At 34.8% G+C, this 23155-nt stretch overlaps 1 pseudogene; it reads right to left on the bottom strand.

Moving 5' to 3' along the window:
* Positions 1-17036: 17036 nt before the first annotated feature.
* The window catches only part of LOC114194905, a 61957-nt pseudogene continuing 55838 nt past the window's right edge, over positions 17037-23155 (bottom strand).

Here is a 23155-nt window from a genome sequence, read left to right as displayed (position 1 = left end):
GAGTTGGGGTCCGAGTCCATTAGGTGTAGTACCCTTACTATATCTAGTGACTTCTTGGGCTCGATCAGAGAGAGGCAGTTGTTGGATGCTGGTCTGAACAGAGTTAGGGAACAACTTGGATTAGAGGAAGCCAGAGACTTTGCCGTGAGTGATGATGGCATACTGAGGTTTCAAGGTAGAGTATGTATATCGGATGATGCTGAGGTGAGAAAGTTGATCCTTGAGGAAGGACACAAGAGGCGTCTTAGCTTGCATCCTAGCATGACTAAGATGTACCAGGACCTCAAGGAATCTTTCTGGTGGCAAGGGATGAAGAAGGATGTAGCACATTTTGTATCCGCCTGTCTGACTTGTCAGAAGGCAAAGGTGGAGGACCAGAGACCCGGGGGAATCCTACAGCCTTTAGAGATACCGGTGTGGAAATGGGATAGCATCTCCATGGACTTTGTGACTCATCTTCCACGGACTTTTAGAGGACATGACACCATCTGGGTGATAGTGGATCGGTTGACTAAGAGTGCACACTTTTTGGCGATGAACTTGAGGATGTCCATGGCCAAGTTGGCCCAGCTATACGTCAAAGAGATTGTGAGGTTGCATGGGGTACCTTCGAGCATAGTCTCCGACAGAGACCCACGGTTTACATCCCGGTTTTGGCAAATCTTACAGGAGGCATTGGGAACAAAGTTGACTATGAGCTCAGCTTATCACCCTCAGACCGATGGCCAGTCTGAGAGGACGATCCAGTCGTTAGAAGATTTGTTGAGAACTTGCATACTGGATCATCTAGGTGCTTGGGACGAGGTATTGCCTTTGATAGAGTTCACCTACAACAACAGTTTTCATGCGAGCGTTGGCATGGCACCATACGAGGCTCTTTATGGTAGGAGGTGTAGGACTCCTCTCTATTGGTATCAGGATGGAGAGGTAGTGTTGGTTGGACCAGAGTTGTTAGAGCAGACCACCGAGAAGGTGAGGATGGTGACAGATAGGATGCTGGCTTCTCAGAGTAGGCAGAAGGCCTATGCAGATCGTAGGAGGAGGCCTTTGGAGTTTGCAGTGGGAGATCATATGTTCTTGACGGTGACCCAAACCACGGGTGTGGGAAGGGCTCTCCGCTCAAGGAAGCTTTCACCCAAATTCCTTGGCCCATATCAGATCACGAGGAGGATTGGACCAGTGGCTTATGAGATAGCTTTCCCCCGCAGTTGGCGAACCTTCATCCAGTGTTTCACGTGTCGCAGCTGAGGAAGTATGTATTCGATCTGGCCCACGTGTTGGAAGCTGAGGATATACAGATCAGGGAGGATCTCACAGTGGAAGTACCACCCATAGCTCTGGAGGATAGCAAGGTTGAGGAACGTCGAGGAAAGACCGTCAGTCTTGTTAAAGTTATATGGGATCGAAGGACGGGTGACTCGACTTGGGAGTTAGAGGAGGACATGAGAAAATCACATCCACATTTGTCTGTCTAGTGATTCTTTATTTTCGAGGACGAAAATTTTGTTGTTGGGGGGATTGTAAGGCCCTCTTTAAAAATCTCTTAATTCTTTCTGCCATAAAGATAGTGAGCTGCCCTTGTAAGTGGGCCTAAGGCCGGCCCAACAGATAAAGTCACTAGGTCTGCCCTAAACATTTCACTTCTTCACATTTCAGAAAAATTGTCATCCTTGCATTAGAGTCGCAACCGTCTTCTACCTCTGCTAGGGTTTGGGGACCATCGTGAGCATGCCAGTTCGAACCCATTTCCATTCTTACGTAAGTACTCCTTCCGTTAGTGTGTGTTTTCCCCCACGGTTATCCTTAGTAACTAATGTTCCGTTGTTGGTCATAGTTTCCAGCTCTAGGAGTCGCCTCTTGAGGACTACGTTCCGCTGTTTAGGGTCAAACTCGTGTCGGGCCTTCTTGCTAGCTTATTCCAAGGTAAGGGAAGCTAGAACCCTATTGTTCGGTATAAAAATGGTTGCTTGGATGTCATTTCGTGGTTTTCGTGTTTATATGTGACTGAGAATGTATGGTGTGAATTGATTTGTTGTCTGGGTATGGAACTGTGTTGGTGGCAGAGAGGAATAGTGGCGGAGTCTGATGGACTCGCCCAGGCGAACCTGTCTCGCCCAGGTGAGAGTTACAGGGGCTCGCCTGAGTGTTTTCCTCGCGAAGGGTCGCCCAGGTGACCCACGGTGCGTTTTGGTCGAGCGAACGTCTCGCTTAGGCGATGAGGGTCTCGCCTAAGCGAGAACGCGCGCAGGGTTCTCTTGCTGGAAGTCGAGCTCTCGCCTAGGCGAAGGGAGCTCGCCTGAGCGAGGGTCCTCCTCGCCTGGGCGAGACCTTTCTGCCTGAGCGAGATGCTGGGCGAGAAATGGGTTGGTCTTGATGTATATTGGGTTTTTAAAAAGTGAGCAACATGCTTATATGGGTTTTACCTCTAAATCTATGGACTGGATGGCTGGTATAAATGGTGTGGTGTATGAGTTGTGAGTTATGAGATTTGACATGACGTGAACATGACAATTGTATGAAATGATTCATGAAATTGGAGTGACAAGTTTGGTATGAGTAACAATAAATCTTGATGGTTGGTAAACCGGTGGCATGGTTATGTTATGAGGAGAAACACTCTACTCATGATTGGGAATAACGAGTTGGTAGTGATTCAACATATGAGAAATGGAATCTGGTAATGGGTTTTGGTTTGAAATCTTGTGTGCAACGTATGTATAAATTCTTGGTTGTTTATGTATGCTGGTCCGTGTCAGTGCATAATTCCTTGGGGTCTATAGGTGAGACTTTTAGGGTTACGCTTCAGTGGTCGGGACGTAATTCCATGGCCCCTGTTAGTGGGTGCCCATGGTGGTGCCCCATCTGTATAACTAGGTAAGGATTCAAGGTAAGGACTGCATCCTGACACTCTAAGGGGCCAGTTAGTCTCATCCTGTGGTGAGAGTAGTAGGAGGCCTAAAATTCATTAAGGGCTAACCTTGTGGTGAGGGAGATTTGATTCATCGTAACACTTGTAACACATAGCTCGGAGATGAGCAGCTCAGAGTCGAGCAGGGGTATCCACCACAAGTGCAAGCATCCGCTGAATCCGACTAAGTTATACGTATCCGGATGAGTCGAGTCGAGTCGTAATGTATTGAATGAAGAATCATGATATGCTTGGTTGTGGTATGAGTATGGGATGGTGAAAATATGATTGACTGTATGATGAATATGTTATTGGCTCTAGCTTACCCTTTTTGTTGTTTGTTGTATGTTCTGTGGTGTGGCTTTTCTTTTGCGATGATCATCAATTTGATTGATGGGAGCAGATGGACGAGATTCTCGTGACTAGCAAGGAAATGGAATTTTCGCTGCCTAGTCCACGTGGATTGGACTATAGATTCCTTTGGACTCTTCTTTAGGGCTATGGCCCCTGTATTTCGCTGTTCTTGGATTTGTAAACTTTTAGTCAAATCGTTACCCTGTTTCAGTTGGCATCGTGGTGTGCCTAGTTTTGTAGGGGTGGTGTTAATAACCCCAGGACTGCGTTGCTCTACTATCTTATGCGTGGCGTTTCCTTTAAATGCTGTTTTAAATTAAATGGGACGTTACAATTATAGGTGTCAAATGGGAGTAAAAAAGTTATAGTTGTCAAATGGGTGTAAAAATCTTTTAGATGTCAAATGGGTGTAAAAATATTTTATGTGTCAAATGAGTGTAAAATATTATAGGTGTCAAATGGGAGTAAAAAAGTTTTAGTTGTCAAATGGGTGAAAAAATAATTCAGGTGTCAAGTGGGAGTAAAAAAATTATATTTGTTAAATGGGTGTAAAAATTTAGTAGGTGTCAAATGAATGTAAAAATGTTTTAGGTGTCAATTGGGAGTAAAGAAAATTAGGTGTCAAATGGGTGAATAAAATTGAGGTGTTAAATGGGTGTAAAAAAAATTTAGTTGTTAAATGGGTATAAAAATATTTTAGATGTCAAATGGGTGTAAATATATTTTAGGTGTCAAATGAGTGTAAAATATTTTAGGTGTCAAATGGGAGTAAAAAAGTTATAGTTGTAAAATGGGTGTAAAAATATTTTACGCGTGAAATTGGTGTAAAAATGTTTTACGTCTCAAATGGGTGTAAAAAAATTTAGGTATGAAATGGGTGTAAAATAGTGATAGGGTCAAATGGGTGTAAAAAAATCTTGGGTGTCAATTGGGTGTAAAAATAGTGTAGGTGTCAATTGAATTTAAAATATTTTAGGTTTCAATTCAGAGGAAAAAAATTATAGGTGTCTAATGGTTGTAAAAGTATTTTATGTATCAAATGAGTGTAAAAAAATTTAGGTGTCAAATGGAAGTAAAGAAAATTAGGTGTCAAATGGGTGAATAAAATTGAGGTGTTAAATGGGTGTAAAAAAAATTGAGCTGTTAAATGGGTATAAAAATATTTTAGATGTCAAATGGGTGTAAAAATATTTTAGGTGTCAAATGAGTGTAAAATATTTTAGGTGTCAAATGGGAGTAAAAAAGTTATAGTTGTAAAATGGGTGTAAAAATATTTTACGCGTGAAATTGGTGTAAAATTATTTTACGTCTCAAATGGGTGTAAAAAATTTTAGGTATCAAATGGGTGTAAAAAAGTGATAGGGGTCAAATGGGTGTAAAAAAATCTTGGGTGTCAATTGGGTGTAAAAATAGTGTACGTGTCAATTGAATTTAAAATATTTTAGGTTTCAATTCAGAGGAAAAAAATTATAGGTGTCTAATGGTTGTAAAAGTATTTTATGTATCAAATGAGTGTAAAAAAATTTAGGTGTCAAATGGAAGTAAAGAAAATTAGGTGTCAAATGGGTGAATAAAATTGAGGTGTTAAATGGGTATAAAAAAAATTTAGTTGTTAAATGCATGTAAAAATATTTTAGATGTCAAATGGGTGTAAAAATATTTTAGGTGTCAAATGAGTGTAAAATATTTTAGGTGTCAAATGGGAGTAACAAAGTTATAGTTGTAAAATGGGTGTAAAAATATTTCAGGTGTCAAGTGGGATTAAATAATTATAGTTGTCAAATGAGTGTAAAAATGTTGTAGGTGTCTAATAAGTGTAAGAATATTTTAGGTGTCAATTGGGAGTAAAAAAATTATAGATGACAAATGGGTTGTAAAAATATTTTACGTATCAAATGGTTGTATAAAAATTTAGTTGTCAAATGGGAGTAAAAAATTTAGGTGTCAAATGAGTGTAAAAAAATTTTAGTTGTCAAACGGGTGTTAAACTATTTTTGATGTCAAAAGGGTGTAAAAATATTTTAGGTGTCAAATAAGTGAAAATATTTTATGTGTTGATGAGATGTCTAAAGCCAAGGAACCTACAACAAGAGCCATGACTAGGAGAATATAAGAGGAATGGGCCTTAAATGCGCATGCAGGGCCCAAGATGAATTTCACATGGGCCAAGCACGATGTGAAGACCTAGCCTAGGACTCTTTGCTTGTAAATACTAGATTAGGATTTTATTTTGGGCTTTGTATTTGGACCCAGTAGAATAGTGTTTTCTTTAGGCCATGTAATGGGCCTTAGAGGAAATTGGGCTTTAGAAGTAATTTTGGGCCAAGACTAGTGCATCTACTTTAGAAAAGCCCAGAAGCTTCTCAAACTTGCTCTCCAAGGATGAGATTTAGCTTCCCATGGCAAGACAAGTGTGACTTGCTTAGGTGACTAGTCACACCTCCCACATGCTCCTTTTTGGCTCCAAAATTCAACTTTCTAGACTTCTTTTTCCCTCCACTTTTTGGAGACTCCTTGGTCTCATTTTAGCCTATAAATAGAAGGCTTTGGTCATGTATTTTTCAGCTTGAAGATGAGTAATGAATTACTGGCCAAATTTGTGCACAAAGCTCTTTTAAGCTCACCTTAGAGTAAACTCTTCATAGTTTACTCTACTCTTCTTCCTTAGGAGTTGGCCTCACCTCTCTTAAGAATCATTTCACATACACCAAACCAAACACCTTAAGCTTCTTTCCTTCATGCTTCTGCATCCAACACCATCCATGGAGCCTCCATTCTTCATGCAAGCTTCAATGTGGTATCATGAGCCTTGGTTGCTCTCGATTTTAGTGAGTTAATTGCTTCTTCTCCATTTTTCTTTCAATTCCGTGTTGTTCATCTCTTCTTCTACTTGTCTTGCTATTTTTGTTACTTTTGTTTTGAGTATTTTTTACTTTGGTTCATCTTCATTTGCTTCATCTTGAACCATCCTTGTGTGCTTTAGGTGTTCTATTTGGTTTCTACTATTTACATTTTAATTGAGTATTTGTTGTTTTTGTTCAGTTCATTCTCTTATTCTTGAGTTTATTTGAATTTTAAGATCCATATGTTTTGTCTAGCGTCATGTTTAGTCTATATATGTCATTAATTCCTTGTTTAGCATTTAATTTGTTTTGAATTTGTTGGTGATGTGATGCTGAATTAAGTTTCAGATTTGAGTGCAATTTTAATCCTTAAAAATTAACACTCTCTTCTCTTTTTGTGCCTTGGAAATGAACCTTCACATCTAGATAACCTTAGTTATCTTAATGTCCAGTAGGAATCTTCCTTGTGCTTGCTTAACATCACCATAAACCAAACTAAATTTCCTTTCTATTAATTGTGCTTTGGTGCTTTTTCATTTCTATTTCTGAGTTCAGATTGCTTGAGTTTTGAATTTTTTGAGTTTAGATCTTAGCAACGTCTTAGAGTCAATTTTCATTGTGTTTTATTGTGTTTCATAATCTTCTTTTGATTCCTTTAAGTTTCCATCTCCTTTGTGTTTTTTGTTTCCATTAAAATATAAATGATCAAGCATAGTGTGGTGGTGATTTTGATTTGTGGTGAAAACTAGTTGTTGTTGTAACAACTATAAAAAGAAAGAAAAAGGGCACAAAAAGAATCCAAGCAAGTGCCCAAAATAATCAAAAGAAAAGATCAAAAGAAACTGGCAAAAGAAGTACACTAGAATCACTACCATCACTTGAGTTTGAGAGCATTATTTTGTTGCATTTTACTCTTGTTCCAAGTTCTGTCTGACTGCACACTATTTGTATTTGATTTATCATAAAACATTGGCCGGTGCAAATCCAAATCTAATTTTTTCTCTTTTAGCTAAGACATAGACGAAAAAGTGAAAAAAAAATCATTGAAAAATGTTAAGAAATGAAAAAAATGAAAAATAGCTGAAGTAGAGGCTTGATTGAATTCACGTTTTCTAGCTTATTTTGGTTGTTTTTCATCCATTCTAGTGCAATTCATTAGGTAATTAATTGGAGTGCTTAACTTGTTTCTTTACCTTATTTCAAGTTTGTCATTTCTTTGGTAATCCTTTGAGTTTGTCATGGCATTATTCACTTTTGGTTTAGCAAATATAATTTTGTGCTTTTCTTGTTTTATTTCTTGACCTCTTTTGGTTTGGTTTCTATATTTGGTCCTCACTTCTTTTTGGAGGTGATCTAATTTTCCTAAGGTAGCATCCTAGGAGGTGGAGTACCTAGTCTCGAAAGAGAATCCTCTTTGGTGAGATCAAGAGGAAGTGCAAGAGTGAAACACTGGAGAGGACCAAGCCAAGAAGACAAAGCCAAGAAGGCGTTTTACATTTTGTGCACTTTGATTGTATTCAAATTGAGTTGTAAAATTGTAATGATTTCCTTCTTGTGTTCATGGCCTAGTTAGGTGTCTTGGGGGAGTCTTAGGTACTCAATCCCATCTCCTAACTAGAACCTCTTCTATACATTAGTGAAGCACTTTTAGTGGTGAAGTTTGAAGGTTCCAAGTGCCTTCTACTTCTACCAAAACTTAGGCTGCATATAGCTTCCAATCTTTCTTGTTTTTAATTTTCTTGTTTGATAAATTAGTGTGTGTCAACTTAGTCTTTGAATTAATTTCATTTAAGAAGTTTTGTACAAAATTTTCAAGTTCCCTTGGCTAGGAAAGACTTGGTATGTAAGCAATCCAAGTGATTCACCTCTCTTTCCTGGAGGAGAACTAAAAGCTTTTGTTATCTACTTCTTCTTTGAAATTTTCTTTTAAAGACCAAAGTCTTCTAAAATCTACAAAAAAATGTCTCAACCTCCTTCTCAATGTAGGGGTGCTTCAAATGAAGAAGAAATAAGTTTGAAACAAATTGCGTTTGATTTGAGAGCACTACTATGTTGGAAGGAAGATGATACAATTGTAAGGGAAAGGGAAAAACAAGAAAGGGATATGTTTCATCAACTTTTAGATGAAGAGAGGAGGGGAACAAGAAATATGGAAAGGTTGCATAAGAGGATGAGTAATAGGAGTCAACACTTGTACTCCCACACTCCAACACTAGTCACACACTATGAAGAAGAAGATAATAGACTAGTTGAGAACTTCTATCAACCTCCTCCTCTAAGAAGAGAAAGAAGAGAGCCTAGTGAACCAAGAGCCATTAGAATAGACCTCCCTCACTTTTATGGGAAAGATTATGTTGAAGCTTATCTTGATTAGGAATGAAGGTTGAGCAACTCTTTGCTTGCCATCAAATAAGTGAGGAGAGGAAAGTACCCTTAGCTACCCTTAGCTTCCAGGGCAATGCTATGTATTGGTAGGCTGCTCTCGAAAGTGATATTCTAAAATATTAGAATGACCTCAAAGGAGCCCTTAGGAGAAGACATATTCCCTCCTACTATAATATAGAGCTAATGGATAAGCTCCAAAGACTCCATCAAAATAAAATGAAAGTGGAAGAATATAGACAAAAGATGGAGTTATATAAATGAGGGCTGGGATTAGGGAGTCTAAGGATACCACCATTGCAAGGTTTCCTAGTGGCTTAAGTCTTGAGATAAGAGATAAAGTAGAATTGTTGCCCTACCAAGACTTAAATGACTTGGCTCAATGGGGTGTAAAATTATTATACGTATCAAATGGATGTAAAAAAATTTAGCTGTCAAATGGGAGTGAAAAAAAATTAGGTGTCAAACGGGTAAAAAAAAATTGAGGTGTCAAATGGGTGTAAAAAACATTAGTTGTTAAATGGGTGTAAATATATTTTATATGTCAAATTGGAGTAAAGAAATAACAGATGTCAATGGGTGTAAAAATATTTTAGGTGCTAAATGAGTGTAAAATATTTTAGGTGTCAAATCGGAGTAAAAAAGTTATAGTTGTAAAATGGGTGTAAAAATATTTTAGATATCAATTCGGAGTAAAAAAATTATAGGTGTCAAATGGGTGTAAAAATATTTTACGTATCAAATGACTGTAAAAACATTTAGGTGTCAAATTGGAGTAAAAAAAATTAGGTGTCAAATGGGTGTAAAAACTATTTTACGTCTCAAATGGGTGTAAAAAAATTTAGGTGTCAAATTGGAGTAAAAAAGGTTATAGTTGTCAAATGTGGGTAAAAATATTTCAGGTGTCAAATGGGAGTAAAAAAATTACAATTGTCAAATGGGTGTAAAAATATTGTAGGTGTCTAATAATTGTAAAAATATTTTCGGTGTCAATTGGGAGTAAAACTATTATAGGTCTCAAATGAATGTAAAAATATTTTACGTATCAAATGGGTGAATAAAAATTTAAGTGTCAAATGGGAGTAAAAACTTTAGGTGTCAAATGAGTGTAAAAATTTATAGTTGTCAAACGGGTCTAAAATTATTTTCGATGTCAAAAGGCTGTAAAACTATTTTAGGTGTCAAATGAGTGTAAAATTATTTTAGGTGTTAAATAGGTGTAAAATAGTTTTAGGTGTCAAATGAGTGTAAAAATATTATAGGTGTCAAATGGGTGTAAAAAAATTTTGTGTGTCAAATGGGTGTAAAAATATTTTAGGTGTCAAATGGGTGTCAAAATATTTTAGGTGTCAAATGGGTGTTAAAATACTTTACGTCTCAAATGGGTGTAAAAATATTTTAGGGGTGAAATTGGCGTAAAAATACTTTGCATCTCAATTAGGTGTAAAAAAATTCTAGGTTTCAAATAGGTGTAAAAAAAATTTGAGATGTCAAATGGTTGTAAAAAAATCATAGGTGTCAAGTAGGTGTAAAAATAGTGTAGGTGTCAAATGAGTTTAAAAATATTTTAGGTGTCAATTTGGAGTAACAAATTTATAGTGGTCAAATGGGTGTAAAAATCTTTTACGTATGAAATGCGTGTATAAAATTTAGGTGTCAAATGGGAGTAAAATATTTCGGTGTCAAATGAGTATAAAAAAATTTTAGTCATCAAACGACTCTACAAATATTTTTGATGTCAAAAGGGTGTAAAAATATTTTAGGTGTCAAATGAGTGTAAAAATATTTTAGGTGTTAAATGGGTGTAAAATTGTTATAGGTGTCAAATGCGTGTAAAAATATTGTAGGTGTCAAATGAGTGTAAAAAAATCTTCTGTGTCAAATGGGTGTAAAAATATTTTAGGTGTCAAATGGGTGTAAAAATATTTTAGATATCAAATGGGTGTAAAAATATTTTAGGTGTTAAATTGGCATAAAAATATTTTGCGTCTCAATTGGGTGTAAGAAAATTTAAGTGTCAAATGGGAGTAAAAAAGTTATAGTTGCTAAATGGGTGTAAAAATATTTCAGGTGTCAAATGGGAGTAAAAAATATATAGTTGTCAAATGGGTGCAAAAAATATTGTAGGTGTGTAATAAGTCTAAAAATATTTTCGGTGTCAATTGGGAGTAAACAAATTATAGGTCTCAAATGGATGTAAAAATATTTTACGTATGAAATGGGTCTATGTAAATTTAGTTGTCAAATGGGAGTGAAAAATTTAGGTGTCAAATGAGTGCAAAAATATTTATAGTTGTCACACGGGTCTAAAAATATTTTCTATGTCAAAAAGGTGTAAAATTATTTTAGATGTCAAATGAGTGTAAAAATATTATGGGTGTAAAAAAATCGTGTGTGTCAAATGGGTGGTAAAATATTTTAGTTGTCAAATGCGTGCAAAAATATTTTAGGTGTCAAATGGGAGTAAAAATAAATGAGGTGTGAAATGGGTGTAAAATTAATTTATGTCTCAAATGAGCGAAAAAATATTTTAGATATGAAATTGGCCTAAATATAATTTGCATCTCAATTGGGTGTAAAAAAATTTAAGGTATCAAATGGGTGTAAAAAAATTTTAGGTGTCATATGCATGTAAAAAAATCATAGATGTCAAATGGGTGTAAAAATATTGTAGGTGTGTAATAAGGGTAAAAAGTTTTAGGTGTCAATTGGGAGTAAAAAAATTATAGGTGTCAAATGAGTGAAAAAATATTTTGTGTCAAATGGGGGTAAAATAAATATAGGTGTCAAATTGGTGTAAAAGGAGTGTAGGTGTCAAATGAGTTTAAAAATCTCTTAGGTGCCAATTGGGAGTAAAAGAATTATAGGTGTCAAATGGGTGTAAAAATATTTTAGGTATCAAATAAGTGTAAAAAAATTTGGATGTCAAATGGGAGTAAAAAAAAATTAGGTTTCAAATAGGTGTAAAAAATATTTTACGTATCAAATGGGTGTAAAAAAATTTAGGTGTCAAATTGGAGTAAAAAAGGTTATAGTTGTCAAATGGGTGTAAAAATATTTCAAGTGTCAAATGGGAGTAAAAAAAATTATAGTTGTCAAATGGGTGTAAAAATATTGTAGGTGTCTAATAAGTGTAAAAATATTGTAGGTGTCTAATAAGTGTAAATATTTTTGGTGTCAATTGGGAGTAAAAAAATTATAGGTCTCAAATGGATTTAAAAATATTTTACATATGAAATGGTTGTATAAAAATTTAAGTGTCAAATGGGAGTAAAAACTTTAGGTGTCAAATGAGTGTAATAAATATATAGTTGTCAAACGGGTCTAAAAATATTTTCGATGTCAAAAGGGTGTAAAAATATTTTAGATGTCAAATGGGTGTAATAATATTGTAGGTGTCAAATGAGTGTAAAATATTTTAGGTGTCAAATGGGAGTAAAAAAGTTATAGTTGTCAAATAGGTGTAAAAATATTTCAGGTGTCAAATGGGAGTAAAAAATATATAGTTGTCAAATGACTGTAAAAGTATTGTAGGTGTCTAATAAGTCTAAAAATATTTTGGGTGTCAATTGGGACTAAGAAAATTATAGGTCTCAAATGGATGTAAAAATATTTTACTTATGAAATGGGTGTATAAAAATTTAGGTGTCAAATAGGAGTAAAAAATTTAGGTGTCAAATGAGTGTAAAATATTTATAGTTGTCAAATGGGTGTAAAAATGTTTTTGGTGTTAAATTGGAGTAAAACAAATTTAGGTGTCAAGTGAAATGCGAGTAAAAAAAATTAGGTGTCTAATGAGTTTAAAAATATTTTAGGTGTCAATTCGGAGTAAAAGAATTATATGTGTCAAATGGGTGTAAAAGTATTTTAGATGTCGAATGGGAGTAAAAAAAGTTTTAGGTGTCAAATGAGTTTAAGTGTCATAAGGGTGTAAAAAAATTGTAGTTGTTAAATGGGTGTAAAAATATTTTAAATGCCAAATGGGTTTAAAAATATTTTAGTCGTCAAAGGAGTGTAAAATAATTTAGGTGTTAAATGGGAGTAAAAAAGTTATAGTTGTCAAATGGGTGTAAAAATATTATAGGTGTGTAATAAGTGTAAACATATTTTAGGTGTCAATTGGGAGTAAAAAAATTATAGGTGTCAAATGGGTGTAAAAATATTTTACGTATCAAATGGGTGTATAAAAATTTAGGTGTCAAATGGGAGTAAAAAATTTAGGTGTCAAATGAGTGTAAAAAGTTTTTAGTAGTCAAACGGGTGTAAACATATTTTTGATGTCAAAAGGATGTAAAAATATTTAAGGTCTCACATGGGTGTAAAAATATTTTATGTGTCAAATGGCAGTAAAAAAAATATAGGTGTCAAATGAGTTTAAAAATCTCTTAGGTGCCAATTGGGAGTAAAAGAATTATAGGTGTCAAATGGGTGTAAAAAAATTTTAGGTGTCATATGCATGTAAAAAAATCATAGGTGTCAAATGGGTGTAAAAATATTGTAGGTGTGTAATAAGGGTAAAAAGTTTTAGGTGTCAATTGGGAGTAAAAAAATTATAGGTGTCAAATGAGTGAAAAAATATTTTGTGTCAAATGGGAGTAAAAAAAATATAGGTGTCAAATTGGTGTAAAAGGAGTGTAGGTGTCAAATGAGTTTAAAAATCTCTTAGGTGCCAATTGGGAGTAAAAGAATTATAGGTGTCAAATGGGTGTAAAAATATTTTAGGTATCAAATAAGTGTAAAAAAATTTGGATGTCAAATGGGAGTAAAAAAAAATTAGGTTTCAAATAGGTGTAAAAAATATTTTACGTATCAAATGGGTGTAAAAATATTGTAGGTGTCAAATGAGTGTAAAATATTTTAGGTGTCAAATGGGAGTAAAAAAGTTATAGTTATCAAATGGGCGTAAAAATATTTCAGGTGTCAAATGGGAGTAAAAAAAATATAGTTGTCAAATCCCGAAGCAATTTCATCAATGTATTGTTTTTGTTTGGTGTAGGTGCATTTGATGAATTTGCCATGATTCCTACAACAAAAACACTCAAATCCGAGACAAAATAAATGGATTAGGGGTTAGACAAAAAATCGAGACCAAATCCAACCCAAAATGCAACCCAAGTGTTTAGATCACACTCCCAAAATAACAAGGCAAGGCTAGCACTCAAAATCCACCAAAGGAGTGAAGCAAACACTTTTAAAAACTTGTTTAAAAGCTTTCAAATGCAAGACAAGTGATTCGGCCACAACATCCCAAGAGTTTCAAGAAAAGAAAACTACTAAGACAAAACAAAGAACACCTACTGACAAGCAAGAAAAGCACAAAAACAAGGAAAGCTAAAACTCTAAGGAAGAAAAGTTTGAGACAAAACTTTTAACAAGACTAAAACAAGAAAAACACATTTTAAAAACTCTATGGAAAGTATTTGACAAGCATCTTCAAGTCTCAAATCATGCATACACCAAGAAAGATCATAACCAAGTTAAAGCATGGAACTAATTAGCCGATATCACCTAATTCTCAAGTATGAAAACTAGTAGCATAACACCTAGTGAAAAACACACTTTTAGTTCACCAAGGAGCAAGGTTGCTCTCGGTTTTTACGCAAAAATTGGAGCAAATTTTTCTTCTTTCACAACTAGTTTCATAAAATGGTGAGAAAGAGTTTTAGGTAGCTTGGACACTTAGTTCCTCAAGTTTTAGGCCACAATCAATTTCATGGAGCATACATCAAGCAAGACATAAAGTGAAAGCAAGATTCAAATACTTGGAAAAATAAGAATAAGAAAACTTCAAGCTAACATATGACATATGACTCAAGCAAAAGTGAGGCACATTTAAAGACTCAAACATGTAGCTATCATGCACTTAAACTTTTGGAAATGAAGGTCAATGATTAAGCACACAAAGACATGTTATCCAACAACATTTAGGAGTAAGAAGAGTAACAAAAACAGTAGCCAAAACTGCCCAACATAACCCGAAAAACGTTGATTCGCGGTGATCTCGGCAGCTCTGACCTTTGCTCACTATTTCAATCATAACTCTCTCCACAAAACTCCAAATGCGTTGGTTCTTTTTTTCTTAAAAACTAGACTAACAGAGCTTTCTTTGGACATCAAGAACGTAATTTTTGGACCACTGAGCAGGTGCAGTTTAATCTTTTAAAATCGTGAACAGTTTCTGCCAGCATTGTTTTAATGTGGACCATTCAAAGATAGCTACACAAGACAAGGTTAGAACATGAAAACACCATATTCAAGGACAACCAAGGCTCTAGATACCAAATGATGAAGGATTATGTTGTTCCTTTTTAAGATTATTGAATATGGTGTGAGTTGATTAAGAAAGCTAAGTGAAATCCCCACTAGACATTAAGATAGCAAGCTATCTAGATGTGAAGGTTCCTTTTACAAAACTCAAGAGAAGAAGATGATGGATTGATTCAAAACGAAAAGGAAATGGAAAACACATAAACCATAGAAAACCAAGAATAATTAAAGGAAGAAGAAAACACAAAATGGAAAGGAAAGAAATGGTAAAAATGTGAGAAGCACACCATTACAAGGCTAGGCTAGAAGCCATGACAACCTTGAAGATGAGTGGATGTGTGCCACAACTTGCTATGCAAGATAAGGCTTAGAAGTATTCACTCCCTAGGGAGGAAAATCTCACAAATGGTTGAGACACAAGAGTGTTTTTACTTCAAAATGTTCAACCCTTTTACATGTCTAGGAGCACCCCTTATATAGAAGATTTTAGGGGCCCCGAAGCAAATAAAAGATACATAAGGATGTCTCTACAAAAACCTAACCCTAGCTTCTAGAAACTAGGTCAAATAAGGTTACAAAAACTGAGAGACAAAAGAGCTAACTATGGTGTGTGCAAGACTAATTTCGTTCTAGCACAAAAGGAGACAAAGAATGTGTCTCATATGTCTCCAAAAAGTGGCCAAACGTTAGAATATCCAATAATATTTTATGCAACTAAAATCAATTTTTTCGCCATTTTTACCTTATGTACTCAATAAATCCAATAATCACAAATCCTAATTAAAGCAATCCTTAAGCACAAAAATTTTATTAAATCCCCAAATTTAAACATTAAATAAGGGCAAAAGTTTAAACTCATCACACACCCACACTTATCCTTTTGCACTCCTAGGAAAAATTGAACAATTTCAAAACTTTATTCTGAGGTATTTTATTTCATATCTTCACTGGATTAAAGGAATGAATACAAATGGAAACAAATCAATCTTCTAGAAATCATGTTGTCATGCACATACAAATGGAAACATTCTGTTTTTCACACATGAGTTAATCTTTTGAGTTTATAAGATAATCAAATATGAAAGATAAACACTAAGGTTAAATGTATATTTTCTCACCAAAATTCGCTCAAGTGTTTTGCCTTGTGTTTCCACTCAAAATACCCATGCAAGTAAACACTCTCAATGCTTAGCAAGACTCTAATATTCATAACTTTCAGAAAACATGCATTCAAAAATCATGAGGACTTTTCACAGGTTATAACGGGGCTAAGGCAAAGGTAGGAAATTTTTTTTAGGATTTTAGTGTTTTTGAAATAGTAAGGTAGAAAGAATTATGGAGCATAGTTTCAAAAATAATCCCTTTTTGTCTTTTTTTTTTCTTTTATCCTTTGTTGCTCTTTTTCAGAAAGCAATCATTTTTCATTTCAACACTCTATCATCAACAAATTTTTTTCCTTTTGCCATTTTTACAACTTTGTGGGGGAAATACTCACCCTCACACTTTATTTCTCAACCAATCTTAACATAATCCACTAGCTCATTCTTTCTTCCTAAGGTAAGGAAAAACATGGTCTTTTTTTCTTTTTAAGATTTAACAATATGCTCAAAACAAGAAAAAGAGGTTTAAAGCTCAAAGGGTCTACTAATGGATCAATGTCATGGTTAGCTTATTTGGCCAAGTAGCTAAAAACAAGAAATGCCTCAATCATATCAAATCATGCATATTCACCTAAGATGCAAAATAAAAGAATCAAGCTAAACATTTGAGTACCAAGAAGACATGAGCAAGTCACACAAGAAAAATAGGAATGACACATGGTAGTTCATCCTTATAATAAAGCTCAAAACTCACAAGGTCAAAACTCTTTCACAAAAGATTTATTCTAGAAACTCTCAAATCAACTCATTTAGTAATTCACAGAAACAATCCCAAAATTATGATCGTTCCAATTAGTGAATCAAATCCCAAAATCCAATGTCAATATGTTTTATTGAAAGCAGAATTTTTTTTAAAGAAAATAGAAAACAAAATTAGAAAAGAAAAAAAAAACAAAACAAATAGAAAACAAAAGTATGAAGGGTACTTTATCCATGACACATCCCCACACTTTATCCATGCATTGTCCTCAATGTATTCAATATGTATATAATGCAAAGAAAAAGTATGAAGGGTACTTACCTCCTCAAGGTGGAAGGTATGCGGGAGAAGTCCAGCTCATCCCATCCATCGTCTTATTCACCATATCTTGATTTTCATTAAATATCCAAAGACGATGCTGATTAACTTTCACAGTAGTCAACGCTAGGAGGACTTCATCAGGAAAGTCATCTTGAATAGGAATGTTATCTACTCCATTTTCAATCCTGCTAAGATGGTCAGCTACTAAGTTATGTGCCCCACTTTTGTCTCGAATCTCAATGTCAAACTCTTGGAGCAGTAGCATCCATCTGATCAACCTTGGCTTGGAATCTACTTTCTTCAGAAGGAAATTTAATGATGCATGATCAGTGTAAACAATTACTTTGGAACCAAGTATATACGGTCTAAATTTGTCCAAGGCAAACACAACAACCAATAATTCCTTCTCAATTGTGGTGTAGTTAGCCTACGTTGTGTCCAATGTTCTGGAAGCATAATATATCACATGTGGTAGCTTCCCATCTCTTTGTGCAAGCACCGCTCCTACTGCAAAGTTTTATGCATCACACATAAACTCGAATGGTAATGTCCAATCAGGTGGCTGGATGATAGAAGTGGTGGTAAGTGCCTTTTTCAATGTATCAAAAGCATCTTTGCACCTCTTTGCAAAGTCAAATGGTACATCCTTTTGCAGTAAGTTGGAGAGAGGGTTGGCTATCTTGCTGAAGTCCTTGATAAACCTCCTACAAAATCCTGCATGTCCAAGAAAAGATCGAACCTCTTTCAAAGAAGAGGCGTAAGGCAATTGTGAAATAATATCAATTTTAGCAGGATCTACAAATATACCATTCTTGGAAACAACGTGACCTAAAACTATACCTTGTTCCACCATAAAATGACATTTTTCAAAATTTAAAAAGATGAACCATATACATTAAAATCATCCATAAAAACCTCAATACAATGCTCAAACAAATCTGGAAGAATACTCATCATACATTGCTGAAATGTTCCAGGAGCATTGCAAAGGCCAAATGGCATCTTCCTATAAACATATGTACCGAATGGACAAGTAAAGGTAGTCTTATGTTGATCCTCAAGGGCAATACAAATCTGAAAATACCCAGAGAATCCATTAAGAAAACAATAATGAGACTTACTTGCCAATCGGTCTAACATTTGGTCCATGAATGGTAAAGGAAAGTGGTCCATTCTGGTGGCCTGGTTTGGTCTTCTATAATCAATAGAGACCCTCCAGCTATTCTGAATACGAGTAGGAATCAACTTGTTCTTCTCATTCTTGACCACGGTGATCCTAGATTTCATGAGGACCACATGTACAGGACTCACCCAAGTGCTGTTAGAAATAGGATATATAATACCTGTTTGTAGCAACTTGGTGACTTCCTTCTTCATAACCTCCATCAGCTGAGGCTTCAGTCTCCTCTGAGGTTACCTTACTCGCTTAGCATCCTCCTCCAAGAGTATTCTATGCATGCAGAAAGAAGGACTAATACTAGGAATATCTGCCAAAGTCCAGCCTATTGCTCTCTTGTGATCTTTGATAACCTGCAACAAGTTTTGTTCCTGCTCATCAGTAAGCAAGGCAGATATAATAACAGGGAGTTTCCCACCCCTCTCAAGATAAGCATATTTCAAATGAGATAGTAAAGGTTTCAACTCCAAAGTGGGTGGTTGTTCCACAGATGGCAACATTTTATTGCCTAAGGTAATTTCAGCCATCTCAGCATCACACTCGAACGCCACAGAGGTATCATATAATGACCTCGCGTCCTTAATATCACTTGTTTTATAGTTTTCTTTTTCGTCTAAAATCGAGTGTCACAACTGGAATCACGACGGAATAACGAACCAAAAATAAAATTTGTAAAAATAGAGTTTTGGAATTGCCACCATAGTAATTATAGGAAACTATGGAAAACCATAAAAAAGAGCAAGGTCTCCGAAAAACCAGATTTTGGGTTCGGGAGTTGGTTACGCATGGGGAAGGTATTAGCACCTCATAACGCTTGTCCTAAGACGTTACCTTTAATTAAATGTGCAAAAGTGATGTGGTTTTTCAAAATATTTAATTTCCCCCCAAAATATTAATAAAAGAATTTACAAAAAACAACAAAACTATTTTTTTGATTTTTTTGGCCCGACAAGGATTAATCCTCGCTCCTACGTATCTCCATGTGAACGGAGAATCAGGATTACGTAGTTCTTTATGAAAAAACTATTTGGAAAACTATTTGAAAAATGATTTAATTTGTTTTATAATTTTGAAAACCTTTTTATTCAAATTTTAGTATTATTTTAAAATTCGTGTCACGCGACGCGATTGGTCGGATAGACACTTGAAATAATTTTTTTTCTAATCTTTTATTTTTTTATTTTTTAAGCATTTATAAATTTTTAATTATTTTTAAGTTATTTCAATGTAGTTGTGGATGTCATTGCGAAGTGAGCAGCCAAATAGATATAAAAGAGTAAACAAAGAAAACTATTTTTTTATATTTAGATCATCTGTATATATATTTTTAGAAAAAACAAAAGTCTAAATTGAATGTCATGCGACGCGAGCGGCCAGGCAGACAATAAAGAAAGCGGAAAAAAATATTTATGATTAAAAAAAAGAATGAAAATTGAAAAAAGCTAAATCAAGGGATGAAAGAATTGAGAGTGACGTACCTTAAAAAATTTTCAATATCTCCCCACCTTTTCTCTTTTCTTTTTTTTTGCTTCCTTTTCTAATATTTTTGTGTTTGTTATTCCAATATTTGTAAAGATGAAAGGTGTCTATGTGGGTGGTAATGAGAGAAAGAGAGAGTGTAGAGAATGTTTTCTTCTTTTTTTTCTACCTCCTTCAATATGTTTTTTTAAGAGAGATAAAAAAGGAGGTGTGTGTGTGGGAGTGGTAATGGAAAAGAATTATAGAAATGTAGACAATTTTTTTTGTCTCGACAGAGTGCATATTTATACTCACCTTGCAATATCAATGCAATCTCAGCCTTAATTGTAATGAACAATATAAGGAAGGAATGGGTCACGATAGCAGCATATTATGGGAATCAAATCATAACCAATCAGAGCACAAAATCAATCCCAATTAGTAATTTTGATTCTAACCGTCAGAGCACAAAATCAAACCCAATTAGTAATAATGATTATTACAATTTTAAGAGATATTGCTTCTAATTATTAGAATCATATCACTAATTTCTCTATTAGAACAAAGGTAGAAGATATGTTGAGTTGTTGGGCTCACGACGAGGAATGTGATAACAAAATAGGCTCTTTCTTCTTCTTTTTTTCCTTTTTTTCTTTTTTTGTCATCTCTCTTTTTTGTTTCCCTAAAATTAAAGTTTGAAAATCTTTGAAGAAAATTTTGTTTCACATTTTTTTTTATTTTTTATTAACTAAAAACCTTTTTTTTTGTTTTTTTCTTCTGAAAATAAATTTATTCACCCGGACGAAATTGGGTGTTAACAACTGTCCCTCTTTACTTAGATTTTACTAGATAATATGAAATTTTGACTTTTTCATATTATCGTAATAAAAGATAAGTAAAGATAAAAACACTAATTTCGTTCGGGTTTCAAAAAAAAAGACAAATTTGACCATTCCAGAGGAGATGGTATGTATCTGAAAGAAAAAAACTAGGTGACCATTACTAAGTAAAAGGTCTCAATTTGACACACTTACTCTTTTTGTTTTTTACTTTTTAAAAAAACCAAATTAGACCAATCTCGTGGAGAGGGTCTATTCCAAAGATTCAAATTCGGTGACGATTACCATGTAGAGGGTCACGAGTTGACAAATCACTTTGTTGTATTATCTTCTTTTCTGACTTTTTTGAAAAACCATATTAGACCAATCCCGAGGAGAGGGTTTATATCACAAGGAAAGAAATGAATGACCATTGCCTCGCAGAGGGTCTTGATGTAAAGAGATTGATGACCATTGCCTCACAAATGGCCTCGACGTGACATAAGAAATCAATGACCATTGGTATGCAGAGGGTTTTGATGTAAAGAGATCGATGACCATTGCCTCTCAGAGGGCCTCGATGTGACATAAGAAATCAATGACCATTGCTTTGCAAAGGGTCTTGATGTAAAGAGATCGATGACCATTGCCTCGCAGAAGGCCTCGATGTGACATAAGCAATCAATGACCATTGCCTCGCAGAGAGCCTTGATGTAAAGAGATCAATTACCATTGCCTCACAGAGGGTCTTGATGTAAAGAGATCGATGACCATTGCCTTGTAGAGGGCATCGATGTGACATAAGAAATCAATGACCATTTCCTCGCAGAGGATCTTGATGTAACGAGCTTAATGACCATTGCCTCGCAGAGGGCCTCAATATGAGATAAGAAATCAATGACCATTGCCTCGCAGAGGACCTTGATGTAAAGAGATTGATGATCATTGCCTTGTAGAGGGTCTTGATGTGACATAAGAAATCAGTGACCATTGCCTCGAAGAGGGTCTTGATGTAAAGAGATCGATGACCATTGCCTCGCAAAGGGCCTCGATGTGACATAAGAAATCAATGACCATTGCCTCGTAGAGGGTCTTGATGTAAGGAGATCGATGACCATTGATTCGTAGAAGGCATCAATGTGACATAAGAAATCAATGACCATTGCCTTGCAGAGGGTCTTGATGTATAAAAGGAGAACCTGACTTTTACTTTTGAAGTGTCGAAAAACATCGCGTGAATGTCTAACATTGGTCAGACTTATACAAAAAATTATCATTGTTGAATTTTTTTTTTTTGAAATGATTTTCAATGATTTTGTGGAGTATGATGGATAATTTGATGATGCATGACATATTATGATTTTCTTTTTGAACCTATATGATGATTCATACATGGATGCATGGATGCATGGGTGAAATTTGCTTTTTTCATTTTTTATTTTTCCTTTATTTTAATTTGAGAGCAAGGAAAACTAGGCTTAGAGGCTAGAAAAAAAACTGCGAGGCCAGATAAAACTGGATTTAAGGGCCAGTGTGGAAACTAGGCTTAAGGTATATTAGTAATTCATATGAATGAAGGGGATTTTGATCGAAAAGATGGAAAATATTTTATTGAAAAAGATGGATGGCGCATGTATGCATGATGTATGAATTACCTTATGTATGAATTTTTCTTTTGCATTTTTTTGTTAAACAAATTTGAATTGTTCCCCATTTCATGGTTATTTCGAATTCAAGGAATCATTCTACTTTGATTTTTTTTTTTACTTTTTCAAATCATTTATTTGGTGTAATCAGTTTACTAACGAACACTCTTTTTAATCATTTCCTTTAAAACACTATTTGAATGACATCCATGAAATTGCCAAGGGCTTGAAAAGGCTTGGATGAGGTGATGAAGATAACTAGGGAGTTGCCCCAATTTGAATTTGTCTTAAGGCACAAAATGTGTTTGGGTTTTCCCAGTTATTGATGGTATGAAGAAAAAGATGGGGATTTCAAAAAAAAATTGCCCTATGTTGTGAGAGCCTAGGATGGTCTTAGGGTGCAAAAGCGTGTTTGACTTTTCCCAATTGAGGAGATTGAAAAATGACGAGGTCTTCACAAGTTGCCCCTGATGTGATCACAATCTTTGATGTAAATAAATGCCCAATTCAGAATGAATTATGGGAATAAACAAAGTGACTGTCCCAATTTGGGTTTGGGATTGATAAAGATGGTCTATTTTAAGGTTAGTCAAGGTTTAGACTTAAAGCGGGGTTATTGTTGGAGCAAAGGTGGAGTTTCATGAAGAATGAATTGAAAGAGGACAACCCAAATTTAGCTTAATTGTTTGATTGCCCATGCTAATTTTGAAGCTTTGGAAATATGTCACTCCAAAGTAAACTGCCCCAGTATTTAAAAGCAAATCTCTGAACACACTTTTTTAATATTTTTAATTTTATTTTTTAGAACAAACCTATAAGCAAATCAAAATTTTCCTCTAAATTAAAACCTTCGAAAGATAACAATCAATCTTTGATCTGTGTGGAATTTATTAGGCTTGTATTGTGGCCAAGGCTAGGGGTATGGATGTAAATGATAGTAAAGACCCAAAAAGTGATGTGAGGGTTTTTTTAAACAAGGATCTTTGAATAATGTTTTATTCAGAATTTGTTTTGCTTCTTCTTGTTCACCTTTTACTTGCCTTTTTCTTTTGTTTTCTTGATATAACCATATCTTTTCTTCTTTATTTTATATTTTCGTATTGGTGAACTACCATTCGGAT

This window comes from Vigna unguiculata, chromosome 8 (genome assembly GCF_004118075.2).
Source record: "Vigna unguiculata cultivar IT97K-499-35 chromosome 8, ASM411807v1, whole genome shotgun sequence".
NCBI lineage: Eukaryota > Viridiplantae > Streptophyta > Magnoliopsida > Fabales > Fabaceae > Vigna > Vigna unguiculata.
The sequence above is the reverse complement of the archived record's forward strand: the minus strand, read 5'-3'. Positions and strand labels throughout refer to the sequence as shown.